The sequence below is a fragment of the Labrus bergylta genome, chromosome 17 (genome assembly GCF_963930695.1).
Source record: "Labrus bergylta chromosome 17, fLabBer1.1, whole genome shotgun sequence".
NCBI lineage: Eukaryota > Metazoa > Chordata > Actinopteri > Labriformes > Labridae > Labrus > Labrus bergylta.
The window spans coordinates 26,921,886-26,934,567 of record NC_089211.1 but is presented as its reverse complement, the minus strand read 5'-3'; positions in this window follow the sequence as shown (position 1 = coordinate 26,934,567).

Genomic DNA, 12,682 nt, shown 5'->3' with positions numbered 1-12,682 from the left:
AGAGAGAGAGAGAGAGAGAGAGAGAGACAAGAGAGAGAGAGAGAGAGAGAGAGAGAGAGAGAGGGAGAGAGAGAGGGAGAGACAGACAGAGACAGAGAGGGGGGAGAGAGAGAGAGAGAGACAGAGAGAGAAGAGAGAAGAGAGAGAGAGGGAGGAAGAGAGATAGAGAGAGAGACAGAGGCAGAGAGAGAGAGAGAGACCAGAGAGAGAGAGAGACAGAGACAGACAGAGAGAGGGAGAGAGAGAGAGAGACAGAGAGAGAGAGAGAGAGAGAGAGAGAGACAGAGACAGAGACAGAGAGGGGGAGAGAGAGAGAGAGAGACAGAGAGAGAGAGAAAGAGAGAGAGAGGGAGGAAGAGAGAGAGAGAGAGAGACAGAGAGAGAGAGAGACAGAGACAGACAGAGAGAGGGAGAGAGAGAGAGAGACAGAGAGAGAGAGGAGAGAGAGAGAGAGAGACAGAGACAGAGACAGAGAGGGGGAGAGAGAGAGAGAGAGACAGAGAGGGAGAGAAGAGAGAGAGACAGAGAGAGAGAGAAGAGAGAGAGAGGGAGGAAGAGAGAGAGAGAGGGAGCGAGAGGGAGCGGGCGAGTGAGAGAGTAAAGTTGAGCTGAGTTTTGGATGAAGTGTGTTTTTTAAATTCAATCTTTCAGCTGCTGCGTTCGTTCTTCTCCGCCTCACTACACTCTGTCACCTCGTGTGAGGAGGAGAATCAGCCAGTTCAGAACTTTTCCATCCTTCAGTTTCAGCCTCAACGCTCCATCTGCTCCACCTCACACACGGAGCGGTCCGGGGGGGGGGGGGGGGGGGGGGGGGGGGTGGGTTGGTGGGGGTCCACCTCTGGGCATGACGAGGAGGATCACTGTAAACTTTCCTTAAAACATCCACAAACACAAATCAGAGGACGTGTGGCAGTCACAGAAACTCTGAACAAAGAGACACTTTGCAGCGTCCAGTAAAGCCGCTCAGTTCATCATCAGAGGAGGTGAAGACCAAAAGCAGGTCGTCATGACAACGACTGTTGAGTGAAGCAAACACATTTCTTATGTTTTTTAATTTGACTGAAGAGGGGGGATTCTGTTTTGAGGGGCGCCCGTGGCATGGTGGTTATAGCGGGCCCCATGCGGAGGTTGTAGTCCTCAAAGCGGGCGGCCCCGGGCTCAAATCCGACCTTTGGCTGCTTTCCCTCTTCCCCTCTTTGTCCCTAATCTCCCTAAGATCTGTCCTATCTCGATGTGCAAAAAGGCCAAAAAGATTTTCTTTTATATTTTCTTTTTTAATTGCTGTTATTGAGAGACATGTTGTAAACACACATCATCACACATTCACAAACAGACATGTGGACATGCATTAACGGAGGGATGTCAGGATCGGGGCTGTTGGGGGTTCACACTCTCATACTTTGGCCACCCCAGGACTTCAACCGGCGACTCTCCTGTCCATCTGAAGTCCCTACAGGCTGAAGTTTTGTAGACTTGTACATTTTTTTTGTCCAAAAGTTGGTGTATTAACGCTCCGGAGTGTCGACTCCCGTCCACGGTCTGCAGAAACTGCAGCCACCTGAGTCCCCCTGAAAACTGGCCGCTCAGCAGCTCGGGGAGGAAAAATATTGGGCACCAATGAAAGTGATGCATGAAGTGTTTAGCCTCAATGACTTTGAGGAAACTGGATCACACAAACAGAAAATATATTCAAGTTTTTTCCCCCATAAGTTACAAAAAACTGCAATCTGTGGATCAGACGGCTCCATAAATCACAGAGACGTGTGGCGGAGCCGCTCAGCTGCTGCAGCAGCTGCAAATCTGAATGAAAAAGTTAGTTATCATTTAAAGAACAGTAAAAGAACAGTAAAAAGTCTAACTCGACCTACACACGGCTTAACTTCAACGTTACTGAAAAACAAAATCCTGTCTGTGAGAACAAAGATAAAAATATTCCATTCATGTTAGCATTTAGCATCATCTGGATCCAGCAGTAATCATGTCGTTTGCACATCCTCTCAGATTTATCTTCAACCAGGGCCGGACTCATAAAAGGACTGTGCAGCTTCTGAAGCACTCGAAGGGTTAATTCAGCTTCTAGCTGCGCTGCAGAGCAAACTGCATCTCTGTGCATCAGGGCTGCTTGTGTCTAAAGAGATACTTCACCATGAAACATGAATCTGTGTTGACTTTGGGTCATATATGTAGAAATGTGAAATACATTTTGAAGTTGGAGCCTTCTTGGCCGAGAAAAGGCAGAAAGTGTCTTTTTGGCTCAAGTGGATGAAAGACACCAAATCCCAGAATGCACAGCACCACAGGCCACTCCCACTAAGGTCCTCTAGTTCAGAATCAGAAATACTTTATTAATCCTAGAGGGAAATTCGAACAGTTTCTCCAAAATATAAAATATAGCAGTAGAAAACATTTACAGACATATTTACTTCAACACATCAGACCAATTCCTCAACAAAACAGACTCTATGTCTGAGTCCATAGACAAACAGTGAGAGCACCGACACTACGAGTCCGCCCCAGCTCGAGCCAGCCCCCGGCCCCGGCCCCGGCCCCGGCCCCGGCCCCGGCCCCGGCCCCGGCCCCGGCCCCCGGCCCCGGGCCCCGGCTCCTCGTCCTCACCGCCGTCGACAGGCAGGCTTTATGTCTCGGCTGCTGAGCTGGCAGCGGCAATATAGCTGCGAGACGGCTGCTGCTGACAGGCCGGTCTTGTTGGCAGAAACCGTCTCACAGCTATATTTATATTTTTTCACCATTATCAACTTTCTCAATGGAGCCTGTTAGCATAGCTTCCAAGCAATATGGCGAACGTTAAATCGTAATTTTGTCTCACTGGAAGCTCCTTTTCAGACTCAGAAATACAAATTTTTCCCGTCTCGGGGGAAAATGAGGGCGGGATGCACAACCATTCAGAAATACTACCAGGTTTCTAATGATACAAAGATTAATGCTAATTTATTTGATTTTTTTATTTATTTATTCGTTAGGGACAGTGCATATGAATGAACAGCTGTCACAATTACAGCTGTAAAAATGCCAGATTATAGCAGAAGTGCTAGTTTCCATCTGTTGTCCCTCGGCAGGTAACAGAGAAAGACAAATTACAAATACAAATACAAATACAAATACAAATACAAATACAAATACAAATACAAAGGCACAAGTGACACAAGTGACACAAGACAATAATAGAGGTTAAAGGTTAAAGGTGGTCTCAGACTTAGTTTTCTTTTATCCACTGTTTGAGGTGTGTTTTGAAGGTTGCATATGTTTGAGTCTCTTATTGTGAGTGGGAGAATATTCTAATATTTAGTTCCTTTGACTGACAGAACAGTTTGAATGTAGTGCGTCTGTGTGGGGCCTCACAGTCTCCTCGGGCTGTGGCCCCTGGTGCCGATCCCACTGGCAGACTTCAGATTTATAAAGTCCTTCAAAGGAGGAGGAGCAAGTCTGTGCAACATTTTATATATAAAACATGCATTTTTAAAATGAACAAAATTATGAAAATTTAGTAAATGATGTTTATCTAAAACCGTGCAATGGTGAAACAAAAATGGCTTTTTGTCTAAGAGTTTTATGGCCTTTTTAAAAAGAGATTGTATTGGTTTAAGTGCAGGAAGTGACCATGTGGTTATACAGTATTCAATATGTGAAAAAATCCACGAGTGTAAAAACATTCGAGCAGCATTTATATTCATGAAGGATCTTACCTGTCTAAAATTGTTTATATTAAAATTTACCGTCTTTGTTAATTGTTTGATGTGTTTTTTAAATGTTAATGTTGGGTCCAATGTTAGGCCTAAATATTTAAACTCATGAGCTAGACTAAGCTCCACACCTTCCAGGTAAACGGCGGACTGCTGAAGGCTGATTGGCTGTTTAGTGAACATCATGCAGACCGTTTTCTTTGCGTTTAAATTGAAGACATGAATCTTTGACCCAGCTTTAAATAATGTATACTTTGTGATCCTGCGAGGGGAAATTTGTTTTTACACTCTGTCTAGTTAACATACACAAACACAGGCTGAAATACACACACATACACAAACACAGGCTGAAATACACACACATACACAAACACAGGCTGAAATACACACACAGGCTGAAATACACACACATACACAAACACAGGCTGAAATACACACACATACACAAACAGGATCCTGTAGACATGCACTAATGGAGAGGTTTCAGAGTGAGGGGGCTGCCCACAGTGGGCGCTCCTGAGCTGGTGGGGGGGTTAGGTGCCTTGCTCAAGGACACCTCGGCAGTGCTCAGGAAGTGGACTGACACCTCTCCAGCTACCAGGCCAATTTCTGGACTTGATCCGTGCCAGGACTTGAACCAGCAACCTTCCGATTCCCAACCCAAGTCCCTACAGACTGAGCTATGTTGTTAAGTTTTATTTCAAAATTATCAGTGCCATTTTTAGGTTGCCTACCAATTAATTTATTAATATTTTGCCATAACTTTGTTATTTCCTTTTGCATCTTCAATAATGGTCATGAAGAAATTTGCCTTCGCCCTCCACATTGTGCTTATTACTTGATTTCTAATTGAGGTAAATCTCTGTCTGTCTGTGGTCAGACCTTCTTTGTTTTCCCGTTCTCAGAAATGGAGACATTATTTATATCACAACCATTTTCTATAGTTTCACTCATGAGAGTTTCACTCCAGTCACTCTCTTTGAGCGCTGCGTCCAGACATGGAATTTGGTTTCGTGGAATGAACTCATGACAACGTCTAGTTGTGTGTTGAGTTGGGAAATCTTGTTTTTGAGAGTTTTCGTGAGAACAAAATCATATTATGATCTGAGATTCCTGTTAGTAGATTGTAGGGTTTTTTTATTCTTTCAGGATGATTTGTAAATAATAAGTCTATTCTGGTTAAGGAACGAGCAGTTATTCTGGTGGGTTTATCTATTATTTGTTTAAGTTTTATTTGTTTAAGATTGGTCAGCAATTTGCTTGAGATTTTTTTTCATCCCAGTTAATATTCAAGTCACCCATGATAATCAACTCTTTGTCTAAGTTACAATAGTCCAGAAGTAGTTTCAGTTGATCATAAAAATCTATCTTTGCAGATGGCTTCCGGTAAATACAAATTACGATAAATGACATTTCAGATGAAAGAGAAATATTCACACCAATACATTCAAGTCCAACTTCACCAGCCCATTCAATTTGCTCACATTTTAAGGTGTTTATAATGTATAAGAGAACCCCCCCCCACCCCCCCACCCCGCCCTGCTAGCTGTGGATAAGAGCTGAGGTTGCTCAGTATAGGTAGCTCTTCACATGCTGAATTCAAGCATCAGAGGATTCAGCTGTCTACTTCCACGGCATATTTTTAGGAGTTAGGAGATAGCAATCAGATGCTATCAGGTTCGAGCAAAAAGAAGAGTTTCTTTCCTTTGATTTTTCATAAGACGTCATTGAACGCAACTGGACAGGAGCGCTGAAGGAAGCCCACTGATCCCTGAATCCACAAGGACACATAAAGAACTCGGCTCCTGCAACCAGAAGACCCTATAGAGCAGCGCTCTGGGCGAAGATCTGAATCCCGCTACCCTCCTCCTACATCTGCCACGAAGGAAACCTGCCTGAATCTGTTGATTTAACATTCAACAGAGTGACGATCTAACCAACTTTGCAACGATCACCAGGAGTTACCCCAAGTAAGAGCTTTGGTCTGGGCAGAAATAGTTTCAGAAATAGTTATGTTTCTTTTATAACCACTGATAATTATGCATCATTGTTGATGTCACATTCTGTATATTATCTGTTGTAAGCTGCTGCATGTGTTTTATTGTAATGAACCGCTGTGTTCGTCTATGTGTTTAATGCTATGCTAGTTTACCTTCAGTCAACGGCTTTCACAATCAGAAAGACCAGTGAACCTGCCGTTGAATCAAAGTCCGGCCACTGGCTTTCTGGTGTTTAAGTAACAGTTACTGAACTCAGCTCAGAGAGCTCAAACTATTTCAAAAGGTAGCCACACGGCTTCCTTTGTTGTCCACCATTTGTCACCATGTGACGAAGCCACAGGGTGCATTGTCTCTCTCTCTCTCTCTCTCTCTCTCTCTCTCATCTACATACACACTCATCTACACACACACACACACACACACACACACACACACACACATTTACACCTCATCCACAAGCCTTGTTTGATAATGTTTGTTGCTTAGATTAGTTTATAATAGTGATTTGTTTAATTAAGTTCATTGATTTTGGGTTGATGTTGCTTTGTTTAAATAAATTCTGTTATAATTTAAGAGAGCAGTTGTTTGTGGTTACTGGTGTATTTACATTGTGATATAAGCTGGGTGCGAAGGCTTTGTGTACGGATTTCACGCCTTCAATTTATTAAATATAGTTATTCATTATTAATAATATTAGTAATTAAATAACTAATTTGAGACTGATTTGAGTGATATTTTGGTTATATTTACCTGATTACAGGTTGGTGCCCCAAAACGAGATTAAACATAGTTTAATGATATTTTATTTATATTATTGATAATTAAATATAATTATTAAAGAATATAACCAAAGTTGACTTGATACAACCCCATCAGTGGTCTAAGTGTGATACTCACACTGCTGTGAATGTGAGCTGCCGACCTTCTTACACAACAACATCCTTCCTTCTCAGACTTCAGAATGTGCTTAATCACACTTCCTCTTACTACAGTAGTGCACAGCGTTCACCACAACGTTATCAAAATCAACAGTTCAACCAACCAATGAGTCGAGATACGCTTTATGAACGAGTCGATCGTCTTCCTTCTCAGAGGCTGAAAGAGGAACCGACCTTCAGAGAACTTCCTCATCACTTCTTCTTCTTCTTCTTAGGTTTGGGTGAAGTATCCCTTTAAGCGATCATGCAGAAAGAGAGAATTGAATCTGGATTATAGTTTTTAAACTGATCAGTTTTATCAGCACGTTTTCTTGTTGTGTAAAATCTTAACGTGTCAAGGAAGCATCAGCGATCTGTCAAAGATATGATCTTCAGGGACTTGTTCATTATCTGTCCCTGTGTGTTAGACGGTTTGTCGTCCACCTGGACTCTCCCTGAAGGAGGCGGAGTCTGCACGGCGGCAGCGCTGTGGCTCCTGTGGCGTTTCTCTCTTCTGATGGAAACAATCATCAGTGACAGTGAAAGACAGGCGACACAAAGACTTCTCACAGAGCGGCAGAATGAAGAGCACCCACGTAAAGTCCCATAGGGGAGAAGCTCGCGGTGTGGGAGTCCTCCGAGGCGGGCGAGCTTTTAATGGTGGCGCCCGTCTTCCTGCTGAGTGAATCATTTGTCTGGAGGTGTCAAAGAGATGCAGATGAACAAAAGAGAGAGAGGACGAGCGAGCAGAGGATCCATAATTCATACATCAGTTAAGATAAAGGAGTTTCTGACAGCAGGTTGATTCACATCCTCTCAGAGGAACGTCTGTTAGCAGCGTCCTCACAACACCCAGCAGCAGCTTTCACACGTCTGAAGCTGCTTTTTCTTCTTCTTCTTCTTCTTCTTCTTCTTCTCTGCATAAATTCACACGTTCAGCGAGTGTGAGGACTCCTCTGCTCATTTCAAATTCAAATCAACAAACCTGATGACAAAGCTCTCCTCCTGAGCTCCATGTGCGACTTCAGTGTGGCGTTAAAGTTTTGAAGTGGTTCAACCCATGGACCCTCCGCCCACAGAAGGGTTAGGGTCTCAGTCTAACTTTCAGTCAACCTAACGACAGGCTGAGAGCTGGAGCTGAGGCGGGTTTTAAACCTCCTGACAAACCGTTACACCGCGCCCACCTGTCAATCAGGTCAGCTACACGCCTTATTGTGAATAACTCTTATCCTTCATCAAATCAAAACTGATGAGTCATCAAAACATTCACCCCCCGTACAGTGTGTGTCCATCCAGACATGAGCTAATCACACCTATTTGGTTTTTTGAACCAGGCTGTAAACATGTTCATCTCTGCTGTAAAAACAGGCTTTTTAGAATGGGTGTGTATGTGACTTCCTGTGTTTCTGCAGCCAGCCTCTAGTGGACACTCCAGGAACTGCAGGATGTTACTCTTCAGCATATTGTCAACGCTGGAGGTTTCTGATGTGTGTCTTCCTGCAGATGAGGTCGACACCAGAATCAGAAAACAGAATCCTTCAGGACAGATCGACCTCGTCTCCTGCCGACAGATTCAGAGAGATTTGTTTCTTCTAGTTTTGTCTCTAAACAAAGTTCTCTTTTCTGTGTTCTCTTCTCGTCAGCCATCGGGTCTCCTCCGGTTGAGGATGTTTCCATGAAGCGTTCTGATCAGGCTTTAATGTGAAGCTTCTGTTTCCACGTCGTCATTAAAGCACCCTGACCTCCAGTCCTTCACTCTTAACCTCTTCATTCTGAAAAGTCGTATTTCGGGAGACGTGTTTTCCATTATTCCTTCAGTTTTAGAACATTTCATCACAAACAATCTACTGTAGCGTCCCATTAGGTCCACGCTGTACCACCCACCTCTCATCCTTTTCATTTCAGCTGCAGGTTTCATTTCTCACAGCTGACTCCCCCATGTTTCACCTCTCCTTTCCCTCTCCTGGCTTGTCCTCCTCCTCTCCACCTAATGGGAGCTCATGTTTGTGATTTATGGTTATTTCTCCAACAGAGGCGTCGTTGAGAAACACAGAGGAAGGTTCTGGTGTAGATGTTGGAATAATATAACCCTGAAAGTGTTGGATTGTGAAGACTTAAATCAGTGAACTTCTTCTTGTGATAAAAGATAAAACAGAAAACTCAAAGTACTTGGTCTTTTTCTATTCTCTGATTTTTTGAAATTTTCAAAAATCCCAGACAAAAAACGCCAACCAGAATTTACATTTTTAAAACACTTCAAATCCATTATTACCCCTTTACCTTTTCTGAAGATTATTTCCTTTTTCATATAGATGGAAATGGAAATAACAGGAGCAAAATGTACTGTTTCATACTGAAACATTTAGAAGTGACACAAAATACAGCAACCGCGTATTCCCAGGATGAAGCGCAATAAAAAATGAGACGGTGTTTCATGAGAGATCTCACTGTTGTTCATTATTTCTGCAGACCGCTTTCATCTGCATCCTGAAGTCGGCTAACCTTAATGTGCTCTGAACACTAATCTGAAAGTAATGGCTGTCATCTTTTTCATGCTTTTAGTTAGTCACTGTGTCTCTGCTGTGGGGGGGTGTAGACACATATTAAAGATGTGTCTACAGTGACTCATGTATTTTTGTGCCCATCGATTATCAGGTCAGTTGATGTTTAATCACAGCTCCCTGTTGTTCCTCAAGCGTCTTTATATTCGGATCATTTGGAGTGGGGCTCTTCAGCCTCGTTCACACCTTCACTAAACTCCAGAAACCTCCTGACGTGTTTTCACTCTGAGCGTCATGTGATCACACAAACATCTGAATGTTTCTCTCTTCACCCAGAGTTTCTCCTCCAGCCTCCTCGTATTTCATCATCATCATCATCATCAACTTTTATTATTAGACTCAAGGTCCATTTTAAAAGACGTACAATACAAAAAATAAATAAAAAAATAGACAACACACATATACATTAGAATAAAAACATTCCCGCCTCTTAGAAAAAAGGCACTTATACCAACGTCTCCAAAGGGATGACTGGTAGCGTACTGCACTATAACTTGGGTTCGACAGCAGCATTATAATTACATTCTTAAATCTGTACATCAGGTTCCTCAATAAAGCTTGTAAGGTGTTAACTCCTGCATTCACAAATAGCTCACCTGCACTCCTCCATCTTGGCTTTTTAAGATCCTAAAACAATCATTGTAAGCAACCTGAAGTCTGTGCATACTTGATTTTTTGAACTTACCCCATAAGGGGGCAGTATACAGGGGAGTGCAATATGCTCTAAAGAGACATATCTTTACATGATCAGAACATATTGGCCTGGGCATATAATGTACCACACTGTCGAAACATGTCGTCAGCGTCAGACATTTGATCTGTTGTAAAGTGTCCCAGGTATTTGGCTTTATAACAAACACAAAGTTCTTCCCCAGAAAGATAAAACTGGAAAGTGGAGGTCCTTATCTCCCTTTGCCCTACATATCATCACACTGCTCTTATCTGAGTTATATTGCACATCATGTTTGGCACCATATTCTGTACACACATTTAACAGCTGCTGAAAGCCAGCACTACTGGGAGAGAAAATGGTCAAATCATCCGCATACATTAGATGGTTTATCACAGTGTTGCCAATCATACAGCCCGTTCTACAGCCGTTCAGCTGTTCAGATAAACCGTTCATATACAGGTTGAAGAGGGCTGGTGACAGTAGCCCCCCTTGTTGAACTCCATTACCAACCCTGAAGGGACCAGAGACACTACTGCCCCATCTGACTTGTATACTCTGGTTAGCATACCAGTATGCAAGTATTCTTATAATGCTAGCAGGTACACCCTTAGGATTTAATTTTTTTAATAGCTTCTGGTGATTGACTCTATCAAATGCCATAGAGGCATCAATAACGCCAATTAGAACAGATACACAACTCAGTGCCATGCTTCAGTTTGAAACCAAACTGATTGTCTCTGGTATTAATATAATCACCCAATCGATCTAAAAGAATACTCTCCAGAACTTTGGAAATCACACTTTCCAGTGCGATTGGTCTATAATTGTCCATGCTCCCAATCTTACCTGCTTTGTTCTAAATGACAGGCACAAGAGTTACAGCCAACATGGAGTCGGGCATCAGCCCATGTGTCATAAAGCCAGTGAAACACATGACAAGTAGAGCGGCCTCTTTGGGGCTCGCAAACCTGCTTCTTCCCTATAGAAGTTAAGTTCATTTTCTTCAGTGTGAACAGGGGGACATGTGAAACATGTGATGGAGGTCTGAAGTGTCCTTCAGTAGCCTCACACACACACACACACACACACACACACACACACACACACACACACACATGATGACCTCAGACTGATCAGCTGATATGGAAGTCTAGAACATTCCTGGAGGTGGGATGTCCTCGTTCACCTGGTCTGAGATGGTAGAGCTGCAGCTCTTAGACCAGGTCTCTGTGCAGAGCTGTCTCACACCTGAACACTAAGTGTGAACACACTTAGTGTTTTTTTATTTTGTGTTAAAACAAACTAGAATCTGCTTTAACACCTCGAGGGATTCAAGAGAGCCGAGCCAGAACTCAACCTTTAAACATTAACTGTGTGAATCACACTGTACAAACCTCTAACGAGCCAATGGGAGCAGAGTAAAGTTAGAACAGAAGAGCTCATTAATCAAAGAGTCACTCTCTGAGACAGCTCCCCGGTGGTCATATGATGAATTACACGTCTGAGCTGAGCAGGAATAACCAATTAGAAACACAGATTTAACCCACAGACACACTGTGCACGCCTTTACAGTTTGAAAATCAAATCAAATCGTCCAAAAGTATTCAAGCCCAGGACGAATTAACGTGAAACAATCCATGACTGCATGAATTTAGTTTTCCTCAAAGCAACCAATAGAGAAGTGAGAGAGCGAGGACGGCTGCTTGTTTGGACTTTCAGTGGGAAGCTTCCCTCAGAAAATAAAGAAGAAATGACTTCAGATATTCTAACATGAACTTTAGTGACTCAAACGTGTCTGAATGTGACCTCGAGTCCTCGCTGCTCCTCCTGCTCTCTGCAGGGTGACACAAGCTAGGAAGAAGAGGAGGAGGAGGATGAAGGGGAGGAGGAGGTGGAGGAAGAGGAAGAGGAAGAGGAAGAGGAGGAAGAGGAAGAGAGAGGAGGAGGAGGAAGAGGAAGAGGAAGAGGAAGAGGAAGAAGAGGAGGAGAAGGAGGAGGAAGAGGAGGAGGAAGAAGAGGAGGAGAAGGAGGAGGAAGAGGAGGAGGAAGAGGAGGAGGAGGAAGAGAAAGAAGAAGAGGAGGAGGAAGAGGAAGAGAGAGGAGGAGGAGGAAGAGGAAGAGGAAGAGGAAGAGGAAGAGGAAGAGGAAGAAGAGGAGGAGAAGGAGGAGGAAGAGGAGGAGGAAGAAGAAGAGGAAGAGGAAGAGGAGGAAGAGGAGGAGGAGGAAGAGAAGGAGGAAGAGGAGGAAGAGGAGGAGGAGGATGAAGGGGAGGAGGAGGTGGAGGAAAACTGCTGTTTACTGTTTGGTACCTACTATCTGCTGTTTACTGTTTAGTATCTACTATCTGCTGTTTACTGTTTAGTACCTACTATCTGCTGTTTACTGTTTAGTACCTACTATCTGCTGTTTACTGTTTAGTACCTACTATCTGCTGTTTACTGTGTAGTACCTACTATCTGCTGTTTACTGTTTAGTACCTACTATCTGCTGTTTACTGTTTAGTACCTACTATCTGCTGTTTACTGTTTAGTACCTACTATCTGCTGTTTACTGTGTAGTACCTACTATCTGCTGTTTACTGTTTAGTACCTACTATCTGCTGTTTACTGTTTAGTATCTACTATCTGCTGTTTACTGTTTAGTACCTACTATCTGCTGTTTACTGTTTAGTACCTACTATCTGCTGTTTACTGTTTAGTACCTACTATCTGCTGTTTACTGTTTGGTACCTACTATCTGCTGTTTACTGTGTAGTACCTACTATCTGCTGTTTACTGTTTAGTACCTACTATCTGCTGTTTACTGTTTGGTACCTACTATCTGCTGTTTA